At 43.9% G+C, this 23,254-nt stretch overlaps 1 long non-coding RNA gene across 1 annotated transcript in view; it reads left to right on the top strand.

Moving 5' to 3' along the window:
* The first annotated feature begins 313 nt into the window (after nucleotides 1-313).
* LOC140906530 (uncharacterized) overlaps nucleotides 314-23,254 on the top strand; it is a 76,169-nt gene continuing 53,228 nt past the window's right edge. Inside the window, exon 1 of the long non-coding RNA XR_012157142.1 lies at nucleotides 314-563. This is a non-coding gene — a long non-coding RNA (uncharacterized LOC140906530). The remainder of the gene's footprint in view (nucleotides 564-23,254) is intronic.

Below are 23,254 nucleotides of genomic sequence, written 5' to 3'. Positions count from 1 at the left end.
GTTGTGTACATTGTCAGAGTATGGTGTGTGTGTGTGTGAGAAAGAGAGAGAGAGAGAGAGGTGGGGGAGGGGGAAGAGCAGTCTGCTGCTGTCTGAACTTACAGGACATCATGCTGACACACTCTCTGCTCCCCAAAACACACTGTCTTGCCCCGCACATACACACAACACACTCCCTGTCACACTTCACCCCCCCCCATTTGAAAAGCACGCTGCAGCCACTTGCACACTGGGATAGCTACCACAATGCACTGCTCTCTGTGGTGTTGCAAGAGCTGCTTATGTGGCCATGCCACTGCGCTTGCAGCTGACAGTGTGAACACAGGGCAGCATTTTCCCTGCTGCGGTCTCCAAGGGCTGGTTTAACTCCCGGCGCTCTACATCTGCAAATATAGCCAACCCCTAAGTGTTCTGAAGCCTGGATCCAAAATCTGTATCAGTTCCATTGGGACTTCGTCTTCTCCTGACTGATCATGCTGGGGGCTCTGCCAGTCTCCAGCACTCCGGACCCTCAGCTACCACCACCTCCTGGGACCCCCAATCGATTCAAGTTTCACGAACTGGTGAGAACCCAGCTCTCTCTCGCTCTCGGTATAGCCTTCTGACCCTGATTTTGTGATCAGTTATAGTTTTCTAAACCTGACTTTTATAATCAAATTTAAGTTAGATTTAATATTGTAACTGTTTTGTTTGTTTGGCTCCCCTATGGTTATTACCTGGCAATAAATAACTTTCATGGTTAAGCTGGTTGCTTCTCTCTCTCTCCCTCTCCCTCCCCCCCGTGGGTGTTTTTTTGGCTTCCTCATTCGCTCTGCAGCAACGCTTCTTGTACCTAAGCTAAAAGATCCCTGAAGTGCCCAAAAATCCTGTGGGGTTTGCTCATCAAGTGGCTCATCATCCCCTCACCCCCAGAAAAGTAACCCTAATAAATGAGCATACCCCAAAGTAACGGGCAAATTTAGTAACAGGACCAACTGGCTAAGCAGCAGTTCTGCAGAAAAGGACCTGGGGATTACAGTGGATGAGAAACTGGATATGAGTCAGCAGTATGCCCTTGTTGCCAAGAAGGTTAACGCTATATTGGGCTGCATTAGTCCAAGCATTGCCAGCAGATCGAGGGAAATTATTATTCCCTCTATTTGGCACTGGTAAGGCCACATCTGGAATATTGCATCAAGTGGGTTACTACCAGAGCAATTGTAACGTGAAAGCAGGGGTAGGGACGTGCTGAACCTGGGAGACATGAGGGTGGCAGATTGAAAATGCTGCTTGACCCAGCCTGCTGAGGTGTACTCTATTCCGGTGCGGTGCCCAGGGCATATGAGGATGATAGCTTGGAGGGGCTGTTCGACCCAGCCTGCTGAATCCAAGGTCCTCTGAGGGTGACAGCTTGGAAATGCTGCTTGACCCAGCCTATTGAGTCCAGAGACATATAAGGGGAGGGATAGCTCAGTGGTTTGAGCACTGGCCTGCTAAACCCAGGGTTGTGAGTTCAATGCTTGAGGGGGCCATTTAGGGATCCAGAGAAAATATTGGGGATTGGCCCTGCTTTTAGCAGGGGGTTGGACTAGATGACCTCCTGAGGTCCCTTCCAACCCTGATATTCTATGATTTTAAGGGGTCAGCTTGGGAGTGCTGATTAACCCGGTCCTCTCAGACGTGCTCTGTTAATGTGTGTGTTTGTTCGTCTGATTCTGAGGCTGGAAGAACCCAGCCCTGTGGACCCTAGGTCCTGCAGGATCTCCTCACCCCCAGAAAAGTAACCCTAATAAATGAGCATAACCCAAAGTAATGGGCAAATCTAGTAACAAGACCAACTGGCTATGCGGCAGTTCTGCAGAAAAGGACCTGGGGATTACCGTGGATGAGAAGCTGGATATGAGTCAGCAGTGTGCCCTTGTTGCCAAGATGGCTAACGCTATATTGGGCTGCATTAGTCCGAGCATTGCCAGCAGATCGAGGGAAATTATTATTTCCTCTATTTGGCACTGGTAAGGCCACATCTGGAATATTGCATCCAGTTTTGGGCCCCACCACTACAGAAAAGATGGGGACAAATTCGAGAGAGTCCAGGGTAGGGTAACAAAAATGATTAGGAGGCTGGGGCACATGACTTATAAGGAGAAGCTGAGAGAACTGGGCTTATTTAGTCTGCAGAAAAGAAGACTGAGGGGTGATTTGATAGCAGCCTTCAACTACCTGAAGGGGGGTGTTCCAAAGAGGATGAAGCTCAGCTGTTCTCAATGGTGGCAGATGACAGAACAAGGAGCAATGATCTCAAGTTGCAGTGCGGAAGGACTAGGTTGGATATTAGGAAAAACTATTTCACTAGTAGGGTGGTGAAGTACTGGAATTGGTTACCTAAGGAGGAGGTGTAATCTCCATCTTTAGAGGTTTTTAAGGCCCAGCTTGACAAAGCCCTGGCTGGGATGATTTAGTTGGTGTTGGTCCTGCTTTGAGCAGGGAGTTGGACTAGATGACCTTCTGAGGTCTCTTCCAACACTAATCTTCTACAATTCTAAGAAAGAGATCTTGGAGTCATCGTGGAGAGTTCTCTGAAAACATCCACTCAACTTGCAGAGGCAGTCAAAAAAGCAAACAGAATGTTGGGAATCCTTAAGAAAAGGATAGATAATAAGACAGAAAATATTTTGCCTCTTTATAAATCCATGGTATGCCCACATCTTCAATACTGCGTGCAGATGTGGTCATCCCATCTCAAAAAAGATATATTGGAATGGGAAAAGGTCCAGAAAAGGGCAACAAAAAGGATTAGGGGTATGGAATGGCTTCCATATGAGGAAAAATTAATAAGAGTGTGACTTCTCAGCTTGGAAAAGAGATGACTAACGGGGGACATGATTGAGGTCTATAAAATTGACCTGGTGTGGAGAAAGTAAATAAGGAAGTGTTATTTACACCTTCTCATAAACACAAGAACTAGGGGTCACCAAATGAAATGAATAGGCAGCAGGTTTAAAACAAACAAAAGGAAGTATTTTTTCACACAACGCACGGTCAGTCTGTCAAACTCTTTGCCTAAGGATGTTGTGAAGGTCAAGACCATAACAGGGTTCAAAAAGAACTAGATAAGTTCATGGAGGATAGGTCCATTAATGGCTATCAGCCAGGATTGGCAGGGATGGTGTCCCTAGCCTCTGTTTGCCAGAAGTTGGGAATAAATGACAGGGGATGGATCACGTGATATTTACCTGTTCTGTTCATTCCCTCTGGGGCACCTGGCATTTGGCCACTGTCAGAAGACATGATACTGGGTTAGATGGACCTTTGGTCTGACCCAGTATGGCCGCTCTTATGTTTTTATGAGTTTCAAGCATACTTTGTTCACAGTATTTGCCTAGCATCTTGGTTGAGAGAGATCAGATTTGAGCAGTACAGTATTTGATTTTCATTTTTATGACCAGCAATATTAGAACTGTGTTAATTACTGTCAATTTATATGGCTTAATATTCTTTGGCTGTTAGACCATGACCTTCAAGTTCTTTTTTATGTTGATTTCTAACATAGCTTGGGTCCAAAGATAAGAAGTCTCAGTTTTGTCTTTTTGCAACTCCTTTTTCTCCTTTTTGTTCACAGCAATATACATGCCTGTAAGATTAATAAGAATATAATTCTCAGAAATGTCAACCAAGTATTATCTCAGCACATTTCTCCAACCATCAGCAACTGTAAGAGAGGTTTGAAAGGAAGTCTTGCAAATGTGCCTACAACGTTTTCAAACAATGAAATACTGACAGATTTAATTTAATATCTTTTTCTGGAAACAGCAACTGTGCATTAAAGTCATGCAATGATGCCAGGTGAAAAGGAAAATCAATGACAAAATAATTTTTCTTGACAGCCTCATATCTGTCCTAATTCCCTGCTTATTTTAAGATCATTTTTCTATTCTGTTGAGGTTAATACTTGGAAAACAAATCTGAGATTCAATCTCATATAATAAACAGGCACTATAAATGATATTCAAACATACACTTATTCTGTCAGTGAAGGAAACAAACTATAGTTTAAAATACAGCATTGTCCATATTTATTCATGAATCACACACAAAGGTTTGTTGTGTAACTACTGCTGTTTGTTAATAACATTGTTAATGAGTGGAAGTGTGAATTAAACTACATTTGCCCTTTTCTGGGAGCAGGGTTTTATTCTTTGTTTTTATTCAGAGAATAAACTATGGAGATCTATACTGGACCCCAGTCCTGCAAACGCTTACATTCATGGGTAGCTCCAATGGCTACTTAATTTCACTCGTGAGTATAAATGGTAGTAGGATCAGAGTAATTGATTAATCTATAAATGTCACCAAGTATTGTAGACCCTACTACTTTATCATTGTAGTTGTGGGAAGAGCTGGTCAGGAATTTTCCAACAAAAATGCCAATTCATTGAACCTGAAATGTTTTGTGGAAACATAGAATCATAGAAATCTAGGGCTGGTGGGAACCTCGAGAGGTCATTGAGTCCAGCCCCCTGCACTGAGAAAGGTGAGAATCAAATCTAAAATGGCTGATTTCCCTCTTGTTGCTCATATGACCCTATTATAAATTTTCCATGTCTCCCCAATACCAACATCTAGCCCTCTGTTAAAGTTGCCTTTCTTTTAGGTCACCTGTGCAATTTTTTCACCTGCCGCCTTTGAACCTAAATTAAAGCCAACTCCTTGGGTTTGAAGTCAGTGTGCGAAGATGCTCTTACCCTTCTTGGACCCCAGTTCTTCCCAGCAGTCCTTCTTCCTGGAACAGCATTCCATGGTCAAGGAAGCCAAAGCCCTCCCATCCACACAATTTGTGCAGTCATGCATTCATGTCCAGGATGCACATGCCCCTGCTTGGGCCCTTACCCTCAACCAGGAGGATGGATGAGAACACAACCTATGCCCCCCTCACCCTCATTCCCAGAGAACGGTAGTCACTGCTGATTTGCTCAGGATCAGACCTGGGAGTATCATTAGTGCCAGGGCCGGCTCTAAGTTTTTTGTTGCCCCAAGCAGCAAAAAAAAACCCCAAGAAACAAAAACCTGCCGAATATGCTGCAGCCGGAGAGAACAGGAACATTAGAGGGAGCTGCCACCGAATTGCCACCGACAGCGAGACCGGAACCGGAAGAGTCGCCGCCGAATTGCCGCCGCGGGAAACAACAGACAGGTGCTGCCGCCAAATTGCCACCAGGACTGCTGCTGGAGTGCCACCCCAAGAATAGCCGGAGTGCCGCCCCTTAACAGCACTGCCCCAGGCACCAGCTTGCTTAGATGGTGCCTAGAGCCAGCCCTGGTTAGTACTCACAGGGATGAGAGGCATGGGGTAGTGGTCAGAGGGATAGATGAGCCTATACAACCTTTCCGGAATGTGTCAGATGCAGGCTCCAGGCAAGCAGCACACCTTTCAGGACATCGTGTCAGGTTGGCAGATGGATGTCTTCATCTCCCACAGAAGGGAGTCCCTGACTACCAGCACCCTATGCATCCTCCTCTTGAGTGAGGTGGCCATTGGCTTGGGCCCTGGGGGCAGGTGGATCCTCCGCCACAGCCACTGGGGTCTGCTCCTCACCTTCTGTTGCCAGTACAGTATATTGGTTCTTGACCACAATGGCCAGGGTACCTAGGTGGGAGGTGGAGCACTATCTACTTCTCAAGGTGGCCAGCAGCCAGTCTCTTCTCTGTAGAGTAGATGGTTTGCCTTCCTCCTCTGGTGCTGCTGTAGACATCTGTAGCCAGCCAGCATCCTCCATTCCAGACATCTCACGTGCATCCTGTCATAAGTCCTCATGCTCTTGGATGCTATGCAGATTTGAGTCACCTCCTCCCACAGCTCTCTTATCTGTTCCTGAGGGACTCCACCAAGAGACACCTCTCACTCCAGGAGGTTTTCCCTGCCTGGTTTTCATTGGTGGGGATATGCAGGCCACATTCCCAGCAAGGATTTCACTGTAGGTCCCTCAGCTTTAAGAGAGTGATTCATAGATATTTAGGTCAGAAGGGACCTCTATGATCATCTAGTCTGACCTCCCGCACAACGCAGGCCACAGAATCTCACCCACCGCTCCTGCAAGAAACCTCTCACCTATGTCTGAACTATTGAAGTCCTCAAATCGTGGTTTAAAGACTTCAAGGAGCAGAGAATCCTCCAGCAAGTGACCCATGCCCCATGCTACAGAGGAAGGCGAAAAACCTCCAGGGCCTCTTCCAATCTGCCCTGGAGGAAAATTCCTTCCCAACCCCAAATATGGCGATCAGCTAAACCCTGAGCATATGGACAAGATTCACCAGCCAGATACTACAGAAAATTTTTTCCTGGGTAACTCAGATCCCACCCCATCTAATATCCCATCACAGGCCATTGGGCCTATTTACCATGAATATTTAATTACCAAAACCATGTTATCCCATCATACCATCTCCTCCATAAACTTATCGAGTTTAATCTTAAAGCCAGATAGATCTTTTGCCCCCACTGCTTCCCTTGGAAGGCTATTCCAAAGCTTCACTCCTCCGATGGTTAGAAACCTTCGTCTAATTTCAAGTCTAAACTTCCCGATGGCCAGTTTATATCCATTTGTTCTTGTGTCCACATTGGTACTGAGCTTAAATAATTCCTCTCCATCTCCAGTATTTATCCCTCTGATATATTTATAGAGAACAATCATATCTCCCCTCAATCTTCTTTTAGTTAGGCTAAACAAGCCAAGCTCCTTGAGTCTCCTTTCATAAGACAAGTTTTCCGTTCCTCGGATCATCCTAGTAGCCCTTCTCTGTACCTGTTCCAGTTTGAATGATTGGCCGGTAAGCTGAAAAAAAAACTAGTTCTATTAGAACATACAGATTGAGAGATCAAACCCACAATAATTCACCAATGGAAAGAAGAAGAGTAATTACAGCTTGCAGAAGCAAACAGGAGACTTTGACAAAAAATATCCGGACTCTAGGCACCCTAAGATAACAATATTACAAAAATGATACCTGCAGGTTCTTGGGAAAGCGATACACTTGAGATCAACACAGCAGCATTTAAGTGGCTACGTCATCTGAGTAGAAAAGGAAATGCTGAGAGATTTGCATAGTGATTGTTACTACAGAAACAACTTCCTTTGCACATTAACCACATTTTTTTCTTTCTCTGTGTCCAGCTATTATGCAACCAAATGAGATTGCATTGGGGAAACCGGAGGATACACTGAAGGAAAAACATAGCTTAATGATCAGAAAGGAGAGCTAATAATCATCACAGGGGGAAAAGTGAAAACAGCCTTCTGGCGCCAAGCAACTAGTTTTGGAGAATAGAATATTTTGTTTAATTATTAATATCTATCTATCTTAGATACTTCTATGTCCCCTCCACAGTAATAGCAGAGCACCTCACAATCAATCTTTAATGTATTTATCCCCACAACACACCTGTGAGGTAGGAGGAAGTTCTATTATCCCATTGTACAGATGGAGAACTGAGCACTGAGAGACTAAATGACTTGCCCAGGTCACACAGGAAATCTGTGGCAGAGCAGTGATATAAAATATAGGTGTAGAGGATTTGGGTGTACAGCTTTTGTTCTCTGTATCTGTCTCTTCAGTGGCTCAGATCCCTGAGTAAGTTTACAACCTGAGCGCACAAAACAGACGGTTGCCACGGACAGCAAAATATGAGTAGCAATAGTTAAGTGATAGCTTATTGTGGTGGAGGCTGAGGCCTATTTGGAGCAGAGATTACCTGGACTGCAATGAGCAGCAAAGCCCTTACATCTGGCACTACATGTGCAATTATATCCTTAAAGAGTCCTTGTCTGTGAGGAAGTGAATGAGGAGCCAGTTCCTGATGGTGTAATACCCATCCACCTTGTACAATAATCAGGAGATCCAAGTCATGGTGTCTTCCCTAGCATGAGGCATAAAGCATGCAAGAAGTGTCTGCCAGTTCATCATCTGCAACATTCAGACCACAAGGTGACTAGTTTGAGTGAGTTTCCTCTCTGATAACGTTCAGGATGGGGTGTACACACAGCCAGTCAGGGCACTCCTCCTGTGATACATTATAAGCCTACAGCCAATCTAAGTGGCCATAAATGGATCACCCCAGAGGGATCCTCTGATGGTGCACAGCTCCTAAACCACCAGCAATAGCTTGCTATCAGAGCAGGGTGTCTGGCCAGGATACCCTAAACCCCTACTGATGCCATGCTGCCATATTGAACACTTGTGTCCGTTGGCAGCTGGTATAATTTAGAGCAGCCTCCATGGTTTGGAAAATAAAAATATACACAGTATGCGCAAATGCTCTATAAGGAGCAAAGGTTTTACATATGGAACTGTCACATAAGAACTAATATTAAAATATCCTCTTGCATATACTGCAGTCCACAGTGTAACTCTATATATGGCATCCTAAGGGCCCAATCTTGTGAAGTACTGACCAACCTTAACTTCCATTAATGGCATTAACTGCTCAGTACCGTGTAGGAATCACTAAGTCAGGTTAGTCACTCAGATACTATAGCGACAGAGGTAAATGGGGTCACAGAAGCAGAGCAATGTTAGTACCTTGCAGGACCAGACTCCATGGATGTGGGGCACATACGTCCTTTCCACATGGGCGTCCATCACTTTTTTGGGGTGGGGAGGAAGGGAGGGATTATTTTCATCTGCCTTCATATTTCTTTCACCTGGCTTTCTTATTTTAGACATTGGCACAGTCTGAGGGCCAGTGATACTATCAATATACACTTTCTTTGCTTCATACGGTGCTGAAATTATTCATCATGCACTTCCTGTGTCACACCAACAACCAAAGCTCTGAATATTTGAGTTTGCAGAAAGTCAACAAAAAAACTTGAACTAAGAGGCAACTCTTCTGCAAAGGAGTGTAGCAATTATATCTGCTTGTGAGGCTATACCCTGGGAGCACTGCAGGGGCTCATGAGGAAAAATAAGTTAGAGAAGGCAGCTGTATTAACATCTATTAATTGGAATCTAATTACTCTTTCAATTGTTCTTATTCAACAGACTCAGTCCCTAAGCGAGCTACTGACAGACATTAGGTGTGTGTGTGGCATATTTTTCTACAACAAACCACAATGAGTGGGAAATAAAATGAAATGCTGTTGCATCAACACTAGTAAACATGTCTTTCAAATTCTCTACAGTATGGAGTTGTTGAATGTTTGATAGACACAGACTCAGACTCAAACATTTTTAGATTCTTATTTTTAAAGCAATATAAATTCCCATATTTCTACCGGATTTAAACACATAGTGTACCTCCAGACAAGTGCTTAAATTCTACATCTAGATAACTACACAGTAGTTGCCAACTTCTAAACTTTCTGCACTTAAAGTCAAGGAGAGGTGCTCTATACATTGAAAGAAATCAGAATAAATTAAATATTTTTTTTCTCCAGCAAGAATTTTTTAAATAAACCAATTATCTGGAAATCATCAGATCCCCAGGATCCAGAGCATTGTGTGTGTGCGTGCCTTAGAATCATAGAATATCAGGGTTGGAAGGGACCTCAGGAGGTCATCTAGTCCAACCCCCTGCTCAAAGCAGGACCATTCCCCAATTAAATCATCCCAGCCAGGGCTTTGTCAAGCCTGACCTTAAAAACTTCTAAGGAAGGAGATTCTACCACCTCCCTAGGTAACGCATTCCAGTGTTCCACCACCCTCCTAGTGAAAATTTTTTTCCTAATATACAACCTAAACCTCCCCCACTGCAACTTGAGACCATTACTCCTTGTCCTGTCCTCTTCTATCACTGAGAATAGTCTAGAACCATCCTCTCTAGAACCACCTCTCAGGTAGTTGAAAGCAGCTATCAAATCCCCCCTCATTCTTCTCTTCTGCAGACTAAACAATCCCAGTTCCCTCAGCCTCTCCTCATAAGTCATGTGTTCCAGACCCCTAATCATTTTTGTTGCCCTTCGCTGGACTCTCTCCAATTTATCCACATCCTTCTTGTAGTGTGGGGCCCAAAACTGGACACAGTACTCCAGATGAGGCCTCACCAATGAGGCCTCACCAATGAGGCCTCACCTTATTATTTCTATTTATTATTTGTAGTAGAGTAGCATCTAGAGGCTTCAACTGACTTTGAGGCTACATTTAAAGTTGGGCAACATTTCTTCAGCAAAAAGTGAAGCCACTGAAAAATGCATTTGGAGTGGGGGACATCAAAAAACTTTGTGAATTAGGGTCGAATTTGGTGAATAGTTTCGTCTGAAAAAATATTTTTACATTTTGGAAAAAGTCAAAACATCTCATTTTGACTTTTTGTGCTGAAATTTAGCTAAATTTAAAAAAACAGAGGGAAAAGAATGAAAAACACTGAAAACTACCTGAAACACAAACTGGAAAATAAAAACCAAACAGTTTATTGTGGGTTGAACAAAATGTCTCAGTTGACCTGAAACTAAACCAAAAACTGAAACATTTCATTTGAGCCAAATTGACTTTTTTCATTTTATTTTTTGGTTTGGCCTCCCAAACTGAAAAATCAATTAGTTGCTCAGGTCTAGCCCCATTGTGGTAGGCCTGTAAATACACACAGTAAGAGACAGGCAAGTCCCCTGAACAGTTATAGCCTAAATTGATAAACCAGACACGGGTTACTGTTCCCACCATTTTACAGATGGGGAACTGAGGAACAGGGTGATTAAATGACTTGATTAAGGAAGTGGCAGACCCAGCAACTGAATACAGATCTCCTGAGGCTCAGCCCGGTACCATAGCCATAAGACCATCCTTCCTCACAATGAATTTTAGGTTATTTTTATATACATATCTTAAGTGTCAGGGACTCTGAAGTTCAGAGCAGCCAGAAGTTTGATTTCAATTGGACAGCTGAAGGAATAAGTTACTAGACAATATGAGCAAGAGTATCAGAATCAGACCCTAATGAGTCTGTCTGCCTGCTGTGAGGGTAACCATTCTGGCAAACACTTGCAGTTCAAGATGGCTGTTGTTACACACTGACACTCTCTCACACACTGTGCTCTCTCAGAAGACTTTACATTAGTTCTTTCTTATTTTGGATTAAACAAAAGAAGTCACCCAGACTACAAGCGTGCAGTTGCTCTTTGTGAATGGAAAAACATAACAAACCCTCTTACAGTCAGACCAGAGTTCTCTAAACTTTACTGCATTGATTGGTCAGTCTAGTCTGTAGATTACTGCTACTCCTCCCTGTGGATCTGCCTTTTGTCAAGAGGTTGTTAGACAAATCACCTGGTCTGCACTACTGAAAGGCACTTATATTCTAGTTGGGCATCTGAGAGCACAGGAGACAGTTAGGCTTGGTGTGAAGGTACCGGGCCTGGACACACATTGACTTGAAATACCTGGCAATGAAGGCCTTGAGAGCGCCACTCTACATGGAACCCTCAACCAGAGAAGGAATATCACTTACCTGGAAATTCCTTTAATTGATTCAGCCCCATCCATCTTGGCTCTGTTTAGTTTCTGCAGGTTCACTAGTGCAGGGTGCTAATCTGCTTTTAAATTACAGTTCTGGGGGTGCTCATCAACCCCTGGGAGGAGAAGAGGGGAGAAGTTAGCCTTCTAGAGGGGACTCCCAACACAAGGCTCTGGCTGGTTATGGTCAGCATGCCTGCCAAATGGAGCAACTACCCATCAGTCAGCACTCTGGAGTTGGAGTTGAATCACTGACAGGAGTTACCAGGTAAAGAATTCTCCCTCCAATCAATTTTGCCATGACTTGGCTTGTCTCTGGCATTTCCTGCGGATTATGATTTTATTTTCGTAAATAGCTGTGCGTTTTTGGTGAGAACGAGAATCGGCGCTGTAAAGGACACAAGAGACAGCCAGTGAAGCTTTGTTTTACAACTAAACTTTGAATCAGGGCTGCCCCTAAGAACCAAACTGATTGTGCATTGATAGTGATTGAGGCCTTCCCATATGTTTCGTGTAATGAGGTAAATTCTCAGTTTGTTTATTAACACTAGGAAGTTCCTAATGAGACCCAAAGGCTTTTTCTTCTAAAGAGAGGCAATTACCATGCAAGCAGATGGTATCATTTAAAGTGTGGGTCTATCTCATAATGCCACTCTTGGAAAAGAAAGTCGGGACCAAGGTGTGTGGATGGCCAATCTTGGCGTTTGTTTTAAATGTGAATTTGGGATGGTGAGGGCCCCTGACTCAGCCTCTCCTTTTTCTCCTTGTTTGTAGGTAGGAGCCTTACCCAGGCAGACTCCTACATCAATGCAGAGGGCAGAGAAAACTGGAGGAACAGTCGCCAGAAAAGGGAGGGACTCAGAACCATCCGAAACCCGCCAAGAGAAAGCACCTGTGACCCATTTCAGAGAATCTCTAGTCACTAGTGATGAAGTGGAAAGGGAACCTCTTCCTAGAGCAGCAAAAATGGAGCAGGGTGGTTAAGAGGTATACTGTACCAGGCAGTTCCCTTTTTATCTCTGGGCATTTTGCCTACCTAAATTTCCCTATGTATATAGCTGGCAGTGGTAGTCTGTATTTCTTCACCTGCACTGTTAAACAACTGCTGCATTTTACATAAGGTAGAGACAGTGATTCCCTATTAACGTCGTAGTTACATTCTTGAAAAATGCAACTTTAAGCGAAACGATGTTAACCGAATCCAATTTCCCCATAAGAATTAATGTAAATGGAGGGGGTTAGGTTCCAGGGAAATTTTTTTCATCAGACAAAAGACATTATGTACATATACAGTATAAGTTTTAAATAATTTTAAACAAACAATTTAATACTGTACTCACCAATGATGGATTGTGAAGCTTGGTTGAGGCAGGGGCATAGCCATAAGGACAGTGGGGGGGCTGCGGCCCTCCCACTTAGCATCCAGGCCCACCTCCCCCAACCCGGGCTCTGCTCCAGCCCTAGAGCTTGCCCCACTCTGCCCACCCCATGTGTCAGCCAGGCAGCAGGGTCGAGGGCTCACCCCACTCTGCCCACTGCCTGGCACTCCAGCCGGGGAGCGGGGTCAGGGGCTCACCCCACTCTGCCTGCCTGGCGCTTCAACCGGGAGCGGGGTCAAGGGCTTACCTCGTTCTGCCCGCCCACCATTCCAGCTAGGGAGCAGGGTTGGGGCATGGGGCTTGCACCGCTCTGACCGCCTGGTGTGCCAGCTGGGGAGCGGAGTTGAGGGCTCTAGTCAGAGGATGAAAGAGGGTGGATCACCTGGCTGCTCCTCTTGCTGAACTTTCCCAACTTGAAAAAACACATCTAGAGACGGTTGTTTTGTTTTCTTTTTTTTTTTTTAATTGGCAAATTTCTTTATAGCAATTCATTATATCACCAACTCCCCTGATCACTTTGTCGCTGCATTCCCTGTTAGGATCGTCATTACTAAGGATTTGCAAGCCAGCTTCAATCATTTGGAAAGCTTCAGAAAGACGTTTGGTAGTCAAAATCAATGGGTTGGTTCTTCTTTTACTTCTTGGCCCTCTTCTTCCGTTGCTGTCATCAGGTTTAGTTGCATCAGATCTTCACTGGCTAACTCTTCTCCGTGTGATTGCAAAAGTTGTGCATGGTCGGCTTCTTAGAATCATAGAAAATTAGGGTTGGAAGAGACCTCAGGAGGTCATCTAGTCCAATCCCCTGCTCAAAGCAGGACCAACACCAACTAAATCATCCCAGCCAGGGCTTTGTCAAGCCGGGCCTTAAAAACCTCTAAGGATGGAGATTCCACCACCTCCCTAGATAACCCATTCTAGTGCTTCACCCAGGGCCGGCTCCAGGCACCAGCGAAGGAAGCAGGTGTCTGGAGCAGCCAATAGAAAGGAGCGGCACTCTGTCCGTGATTGGGGCGGCACGTCCGTGTCCTCGGCGGTAATTTGGTGGCAGGCCCTTCACTCCCTCTTCAGCGGCAATTCGGCGGCGGGTCCTGCTTCGTTTTTTTTTCTTTGCCACTTGGGGCGGCAAAAAAGCTGTAGCCAGCCCTGGCTTCACCACCCTCCTAGTGAAATAGTGTTTCCTAATATCCAACCTAGACCTCCCCCACTGCAACTTGAGACCATTGCTCCTTGTTCTGACATCTGCCACCACTGAGAACAGCCAAGCTTCATTCTCTTTGGAACCCCCCTTCAAGTAATTGAAGGCTTCTATCAAATCCCACCTCACTCTTCTCTTCTGCAGACGAAATAAGCCCAGTTCCCTCAGCATCTCCTCATATGTCATGTGCCTCAGCCCCCTAATCATTTTCATTGCCCTCTGCTGGACTCGCTCCAATTAGTCCACATCCCTTCTGTAGTTGGAGGACCAAAACTGGGCACAATACTCCAGGTGTGGCCTCACCAGTGCCAAATAGAGGAGAATAATCACTTCCCTCAATCTGCTGGCAACGCTCCTACTAATGCAGCCCAATATGCCATTGGCCTTCTTGGCAACAAGGGCACACTGCTGACTCATATTCAGCTTCTTATCCACTGTAATCCCCAGGTCCTTTTCTGCAGAACTGCTGCCTAGCCAGTCGGTCCCCAGCCTGTAGCGGTGCATGGGATTCTTCCTTCCTAAGTTTAGAACTCTGCACTAGTCCTTGTTGAACCTCATCAGATTTCTTTTGGCCCAATCCTCCAATTTGTTGAGGTTACTCTGGACCCTATCCCAACCCTCCATTGTATCTACTTCTCCCCACAGTTTAGTGTCATCTGCGAACTTGCTGAGGGTGCATTTAATCCCATCATCCAGATCATTAATAAAGATATTGAACAAAACCAGCCCCAGGACCGACCCCTGGGGCATTCCACTTGATACCAGCTGCCAACTAGACATCGAGCCATTGATCACTATCCATTGAGCCTGACAATCTAGCCAGCTTCCATCTTATCAAAACCCATTTTCTTGGCCAAGCTGAGGATATCCTTCATTGTGGGGACAACATCTTTAAATCCTTTTAAGTCACTGACACAATCAGGCCACCACTTCCCCAACACACCATTCATGCATGCCTAAGTAACTTCAACCCAGGACTTACCCATGTTATCGATCCACTTGAGGATGTTGTAGTCACACCAAAATTGCTGAATCGTAGGCTAGTCTTTCCTGTCAGTGCCTCTGATGAGCTGGTTGAAAGTAAGGTGTAAGTAATACGCCTTAAATGCAGTGATGGCTTGTTGGTCCATGGGTTGGATGAGTGATGTGGTGTTAGGTGGCAGAAAGACAACTTTGACATTTTCACACAGGTCATCCAGGTTGACTGGATGAGCCGGGACATTATCAATAAGCAATACAACCTTGAAATCAAGATTTTCTTTGGCACAGTATCCCTTCCATGCAGGGACAGCACAGAGAGTCAGTCATTCTGAAAAAATAGCTCCAGTTATCCATGCCTTCTTATTGGATCTCCAAATGGTGACATCATGGTGTTTTGAAGTGGTACACTGTCAGCGGTTTCATCTTCATATCTCTGGCAGCATTACTACCTAGAAGCAAGGTTAGGCGGTCTTTAGCTGCTTTAAATCTGAGCACTGTCGTCTCCTCTTGGGAAATGTAAGTCCATTAAGGCATCCTCCTACAGTAGAGCCTGTTTCATTGACACTGAAGACTTGCTTAGGTGAATAGCCACCTTCCTCAATTATTTTCTTGAGATAGTCGGGGAATTTTTTAGCTGCTGCAGTATCGGCACTAGCTGCCTCACCAGACATCTTGATGTTATGCAGGTGGAAGTGCCTCTTGAACTGATCAAACCATCCCTTTCCTTGCCATAAATGTTTGTCTGTGATCCTTCACCTTGGTCTCTCTTCAAAAACTTTTTGCCTTAGCTTGTATCACTAACAAACTTAGAGGTGTGTTCCTCTGGTTTTGTTCCTCTGTCCACACTGAGAGAAGACACTCCATGTTTTCCATCAAAGTACTTCTTGACTGACTTATTTTAGTAGCACTAAGCGGTGTTAGTGAGCACTGAGAACTGAGCACTAGCCTTGATCTTGTCGGCATTACTCCGAATTGTTCTCAGAATGGTCGGAGTAAGACCTAGAGCGATGCCAATGTCTACCCCACGCTCGCCTGCATCAAAACGCCTTAAAATGTCTAATTTAGTACCCAAAGTAATGGTTTTCCTGGTTTTCTTACTGCTACTGCTAGGCACTCTACTATCACTTGCTGGGCGTTTTTGACTCATGATGCTGGGTGATACAATCACAACGAGTTAGAAATGTTCAAGGAATACTTTTGTACCAACACAATGTAAACAACAATGGCTGCCACACTGAAGCAGGAGCATCGCTTGGCTTACCTCACAAAGTAGTTACCTACTAGCAGGCGGTGGTGAACATTGCACGACTTTAAATGAGTATGTTCTTTTATAGATCAGCAACGTAATAACGAAACAACATTAACCAGGACGACATTAAGTGAGGAGTTACTGTACTATACATTGTTAGTTTAGTTATACTATTTCTTTCCCCACTCAGTATTATACTGATTATTTTAGGGTCAATATATATTATAAGGTATTTAAATAATAAAATATTTAAGAATACCAAAGTTTAAATAATGTATTTAAAGTGATTGTTGGAAATGTCACACTATCTTAACACGTTAAGCCACAATCCTGCAAACATTTTTGTGACTGCTTAACTTTAAGCACAGGACTCTGTATAAGTTTTTACAGGACTGAGGCCTTAATTATTCCCGTCTGAATTTTGATGTTATCCAGCAACATAGCAGGGAAATCATTCATTCAGCCAAACAAACCCAACTTCAGCAGTTACTTTTTATAAGCTATAGTGTCTCAGGAGTATGAGGCAATATTATTTCTGTATTATAAATCTATTCATGGACTATCAAGTGCTTAAACTGTTGAATGTTTTGTTTTCTTTAAAGGTGAACTGCAAAGGATTTTTTTTTTAAATGGGTGTCTGTGGTTTGTTGTTGTTGGGCATTTTTGGTGATGAATGAAGAGGGCCTCAAAGGGCCTCAAAGGGTTGTTTATCTTGGTGGTTTTTTACCTATGGAAAACTCCACAATGATGATGCAATGTAAAGTGAAGTGTACTACCTTTCCTGAAAGAAAAGGAGTACTTGTGGCATCTTAGAGACTGACCAATTTATTTGAGCATGAGCTTTCGTGAGCTACAGCTCACTATCCGATGAAGTGAGTTGTAGCTCTAGAAAGCTCATGCTCAAATAAATTGGTTAGTCTCTAAGGTGCCACAAGTACTCCTTTTCTTTTTGCGAATACAGACTAACACGGCTGTTACTCTGAAACCTACCTTTCCTGAAGAAGTTCAAAGTCCTTCTATAGCTCTGAATAGCTGTGAGAGAATTAGCTTAAATGCTAAAGACAGATGAAAGCAAAGAATCCAGGAGTGATGTTGAAATTATGTCAGAATGGGACTAGGCTTTTCCCCCAAGGTGATCTTTGGTAAGTAACATAACTGCCTCTGGGCCATGTGCTTTTCTCTGCCACCAGAGAAAAACTGCCTCAAAACACACACAGACAGTGGAATTTCTCTGGTGTAACTGCAGGCCTTGTTTGGCCTACAGAATTTTTATCCTGGTGCTAAATCATAAAAAAGAACAAGATGGGAATTTCAGAGGCAGCTTTTCATAAGTTTTCAGCCCTCCACTGTTAAGAACAGTTGGAGTTACTAAGTGCTAACAATCTGAAAATCCAAACACTTTATGTAGTCCCTAAACGGCTGTTGAGCTCTTCTGAAAAACTGGCCCCAATTGTGGGTGCTGATGTAACTCTCACACCTCCTGGGTGTGGTGCTCGGTCCCACGTAGTGGCACCAAGACCACTTAGAGATTAATGAGTCTGCTACAGCCTTAGCTAAGGGTCATGTGGCTTTTAGCTTATGCATTTAGCTCCCAAGGTCCCAGGTTCGATCCCGCCCACCAACAACCGGGGTCTGCTGGTGTTACACTGAGCCCTTCTGACAATCTGTCCTTTGGGGTGCAGGTTGAATTTGCAGGGTGGCAGTTCAAAAACATCTTTTATTTGTAAACTGAGTGCACAAGCAAAGACACTTTCCAAAGTAGAACCACATCTTAAATAGGGATCATTGGTCAGACTGTAAGGAAATGTGTTTATAAGTCCATAACTTCCATGTGCCTGTGGATAGACAATAAGAATGTTGACCCATTTAGTCTGGCGTCATGCACACAAACAACTGGCTTTCTAGCCCTGTAGTTTCAAATGCTCTCTTCACGCAGGTCATGCATAGACATAAAAAAGGACCCAGGGAACCCAAAGAATGAGCTACGTGTGTCAACATCACCTCCTTTACGATTGACTCATACATATGCTGTGAGAGATCTCTGAAGCTAAGCAAGATGGCTAGTGTAGCAGTCCATTTGGTTCATAGACCCTGAGGAGTCCTGTCCTGATTCACTTGGCAAACAATGTAAATCCCGTGAGCCCTTGCTAAAGAAGAGAGGCTACAACTGACTTCAGTTCCACCAGGATAAAAGGAGAGAGATTTAACATCTGCCTTTTTAGTCCTATACTTACCTACCTGTATAATGAGGTATTTGAGACAGAATTGTTGGGGCTGCTGAGATCTGTGAAGCCCTCACTGCAATTTTGGACTCTATTAAATAATCATCTGTATTTGAAGCAACAGGTGTCTGGAGATTTTCATAAATTGGTTCTCTTGCTTCTTTCTGATGTCTCGCAATGGAATGATGAGAAGATTCTGCCCTTAGTGACTGCCAAAAAAATAAAACCCTGACACTGTTTGCAAATAGTACAAATGAATAAATGCATCGGCACATTCCTGGCAAGAAAGGAAAATTTGCAAAATTTGAAGAAAAAAAATAAAAAATGTATTTTATAATGTAACTTATTCCAATGTAAGTAGTGATCTGACACAAAATCCAAAAGTTCAAAATCTTGGGGTCAGTGTCATAGGAATAACTTCCTAATGTGGCATAGATGTATCATCACTGTCAGGAGGGGAAGAAAAGCAATGTTTCCTGGGATGACACTTGGGGCTTATTTCATTTCTCTCTTTATTGTCTAGTGCTAATTCCACAGCCAGGTCAGCATTTAAGGATACCTTGCTCATCCAAGAATTTCTTTTTTCCCCATAAATAGCTCAGTGTTTCAATATAAATAAATGATGCATGTATGCTTCATTGCAATTGTAGAGTGCTGGGCAAATCTGAGGAATTGTGTGTTTCATAGGTTAAGGGGGAGGGATGTGACCTTTTAAAATGTCACTGTCTTTCAAGCTAGGTCTTTATAAGTATCTGAAACTTATAATACTTTGCACTTGTATACAACCTTCCATCCAAGGATCTCTAAGTTTTCTGCAAATATTCGTTAATTATGTCTTACAACATCCCTGGAAACTGAGGAACAAAACGAAACAGTCTTACAGTAACTGTGGTTCTTTGAGACGTGTTGTCCATATAGATTGCACTCTTGGTGCACGTACACTCTTTTAGCCAGCAAACCCAGGGCATAAAGGGCTGGGTGAAGCCAACTCACCCTCAGTTCCTTCATCCATACAGACTCAAGGTGTTACCAGACTTCATGGTAGCAGCGATGGAGGGCAGGTTGTAGAATAATATATGGACAACACATCTCAAAAATCTATCCTCCATTGGCCAGGCACAGTGAACCGCAGCCAGTGGGAGCCGCGATTGGCCAAACCTGCGGATGCGGCAGGTAAACAAACTGGCCAGGCCCGCCAGGGGCTTTCCCTGCACAAGCAGCATCACAGGTTTGGGAAACACTGGTCTAGGTGATACCCTAAATGATTTGGTCCTACCAAGGTAGAAGGAGAGACTCCTAAGTACATTTAATGTGTGGAGCCTAGCCTCCCCTTGGTTTGCATGAGGTTCAAGGAAGAAAACAGATAAGTGAACCATCTGGCTCAGATGGAAGTCAGAGATCACTTTAGGTAAAGCCCTACGCTGCACCCTAAGGGTAACTTTATCTTTGTGGAAGGCAGTGTATGATGGGCTTACCTTTCAGGCTGAACTGATTGCCACTAAAAAGGCTGGTTTTACTGAGGGATTTTGTAAAAAGCCTGGTGTCAATGGCTCAAATAGGGGACCCATTAATCTTGTTAAAGCCACAACAAGATCCCAGAAAGGAGGTGTCTGTGGACTAGGGTTGCCAACTTTGGTTGGACAAATTCCTGGAGATTTCATCACATGACATAATCTTTAATTAAAGATTAATCTCTTGGCAACCCTACCCTGGGCTGGAGGAGAAACATGGACTACTCTGAAAAACCTAACCAGCAACAGGTACAAAAATATTGTATGGCACTGGATTGGAGGAGAATGGGCTCATATTGCTGCCAGGTGTACTCAGACAGAACTAATAAATAGTCCAGAGTTCTTCAGCAGTAACAAATAGTCCCGGCGATCTGCAGCTGTGCTGTTTAGCAGAACGATGCTCTCTCTGTCCTACCCCTTTCAGAAGTAGCTGAGGGAGCCTTGTGGGCAGACACAGCAGCATCAGCAGAGGTCTTTTTAGTAAAATGTGCCCAAGAGCTAACAGCAGAGGTGGAGCTCACCGGAGCACTTTTATAGGAAGCCTGCTCTACACCAGGAGGACCCTGACTACTCAGATCCAAGGCAGGTCTAATCAGGGCCGGCTCTAGGTTTTTTGCTGCCCCAAGCTCCGAGAGTGCAAAGGCGGGGGGGGTGCCGCCCAAACACAAATTAAAGAAAAAAAACAATGTTAGCCGGGACACCGCCCCTGGAATTGTGCCGCCCCCAAGCACATGCTTGCTTTGCTGGTGCCTAGAGCCGGCCCTGGGTCTAATCAATCTCTCATACAAGAAAAGTTTCAGGTGAGCTCCGCTTGCCTTCTGTGTTCATTTTGAAAGCAAGCTGCAGATTGAGCATTCTTCGGTGTATGCCCGTCACCCAAACAAATAAACATTTGGAATTCCCATCATTGGCAGTCATGGTTGCCTCACATGAAGGGCATTATTAATATTACGGGATGGTGGTTAAGCCTGTGTGGTGTATTTAAAAAAAGGAGGGTGGCGGAAGACAGGAGAGAAATACCAAAACAAAAACATAGATTAAAAAGTACAACTAGCAAACCCTGGAACTGCTATGTACATGAAGATAAAAGCTATTTACAAACAGAGCTAGCCAAGTACAAAAGATAAGGACACCGATTGCAGCTCTGTTTCACAATCCCAAACAGTAAGAAGGAACTGAGGGATCATTGGCCTTGTTTCAACCATTATACCCTCAGTAAGAAGCAGCCCTGGGGCCCTCAGACATGGCCCTCACAGACACCAGTGGCCAAAAGATTCTGATCGCGAGTGCATGAGGTCTGTTCAGATCAAGAGTGGAATATCTATGGATAAGTCCTTGATGCAGAAAGGCTAAGTGACTTGCTCAAGTTTTGGTTATTTTGTTTTAAATACAGGAAGTCTGGGGCACAGCTGGGAGTACAACCCACATGATCTGAACCCCAGGCATGTGCTTCAGCTAAACAACTTCCTTCCTCTCAATATTTATCATACAGCTCAGATGCCCTAGTTACTGAAAATCTTCTACCTTCCATTATCAAATTCCTTGCTTTGTGCTATTCTGTAATCTTGACCTGCGTGCATGTTTCAAGTGTAATTCCAAAGCATCTCTGAGCAAACTATAAGCATTATTTAATATCTCCCATTGTGCCCCCCTCCTACTTTCTACAAGGATTTAAAAAACAAACCAAAAACCCACTTTAATCCATTCCCTGAGGAATGACTCATTTTAAAGTAGAGAGTAACACTGTCTAATTATAGCTGCCAGGATTTTACCTACTCGCTAAACTTCACTCATGCTCTTTGGATAATTGCAGCCTGTCCTTCTGCACCCTTTAAGTTTTTGTTTCCAGCCTCAAAATGCAAGTTAATGGAATCAGTCTTCAAATTCATTACCTCAAGGCTCTTCCCCAATGTATACTTTGGAAACTTAGATGGCTCACAGAATTTTTCCTTTAGTCCCAGTTGTTTCCCCTCCACTAAGCCTGGTTAAAAGAAGACAGTCGTGAAGAACAGATCAATGCCATACATCAAGCAGCAGGTCTCTGCTCTGAATGCAAATTAGGCTCTGGCTTCTAGAAGTTTTGTATGCCTTCTTTTTTGGGGGAAGGGACACTTTTTTCAGTAAAAGAAAAAGATCTGAGAGCAGCTTATTTTACCAAGCAACCAGAACTAACTGTATTACTGCTAGATCCAATGTAACAATTTAGTTATCCTTCACAAAATTCTGGTCTCTGCTACAGCTGGGTAGCCCCATTAACTACAACAGGCACTGCACAGGAGTTAATGAGAGGTTGTTTGTTTTTAAATACTCAGCCATAGACACTGCATGCATACACCCCAAAGCAAAAAATATCCCTAACAGTTGTGTAACCTTAATATTCCATGCATTTATTTTTAAACAAGAACTCAATATCATTCAATAGAATTCATTGTGCAAAAGTAATGATGTCTCCCTTTAAGGCTATTGCAACCTAAGAAACCCCGCAATAGTGGAAATTAGTCTGGTGAGTGAAGTGCTGGGTTATGGAACAGCGTGCTATAACTGTGCAAATAAAGCACATTAATCCTATACCTCCATTTACATCCCCAAGGAAGGACACAGGAAGTTAATTTCCTTGCAGGCTTGGTGGAATTTTAGGGTTCCTGGATTGTATAAAAGGCAGGGAGATGGAAGCTTTTTGAAAAGAAATAAGCTGAATGACCTTCCTGGCACCTACTCAGCAATTCTCTCTGTCTGGAAGACCCATGCATAGCTGTTCCACAATCCACCACCACCTGAGTTATGCAAAATAGATCAATGAAGCAAGAAAGCCTCAAGAATTCAGGCAAGCCAGACATCTTCCACAGGCATCTGAGATATCAGAGGAGCTGGCAAAAAATACACCTCTCACCACCATACACTGTTCTGATGACAGCCATCCACCACTTCTCACCTGGCTCTTGCCACTGTCTAAGGTATTATCTGTCACGGGGGCCTTTGTGTTAAAAGTGATGTAAAAATCTAAACAGTTTGGATCTCCATTTCATAGGCTCTCTTATTACAGGAGATTAATCGCAGTAGCTGAAGAATACCTCCGATGCACCCATAATGAGGCAGGGAGCATCAGAAATCTCTGTATCCTCATATCATTTATATTTCACCATTGCACTGTTCCTGTGATACCAAAAAAGAATTTAATAACCAGCTGGGTGCTTCTGTTGACCGAAACAGGAGCTAGAATTAACAATGGACAGGAGTCTCGGTCTCAGGTTCGCCTCCCTTTCCGTATCTATCACTGGGGGTTTATGTTCCCAGAT

This window comes from Lepidochelys kempii, chromosome 2, assembly GCF_965140285.1.
Source record: "Lepidochelys kempii isolate rLepKem1 chromosome 2, rLepKem1.hap1, whole genome shotgun sequence".
NCBI lineage: Eukaryota > Metazoa > Chordata > Testudines > Cheloniidae > Lepidochelys > Lepidochelys kempii.
Note: the sequence above shows the minus strand (reverse complement) of the source record. Positions and strands in the feature narration are given on the sequence as shown.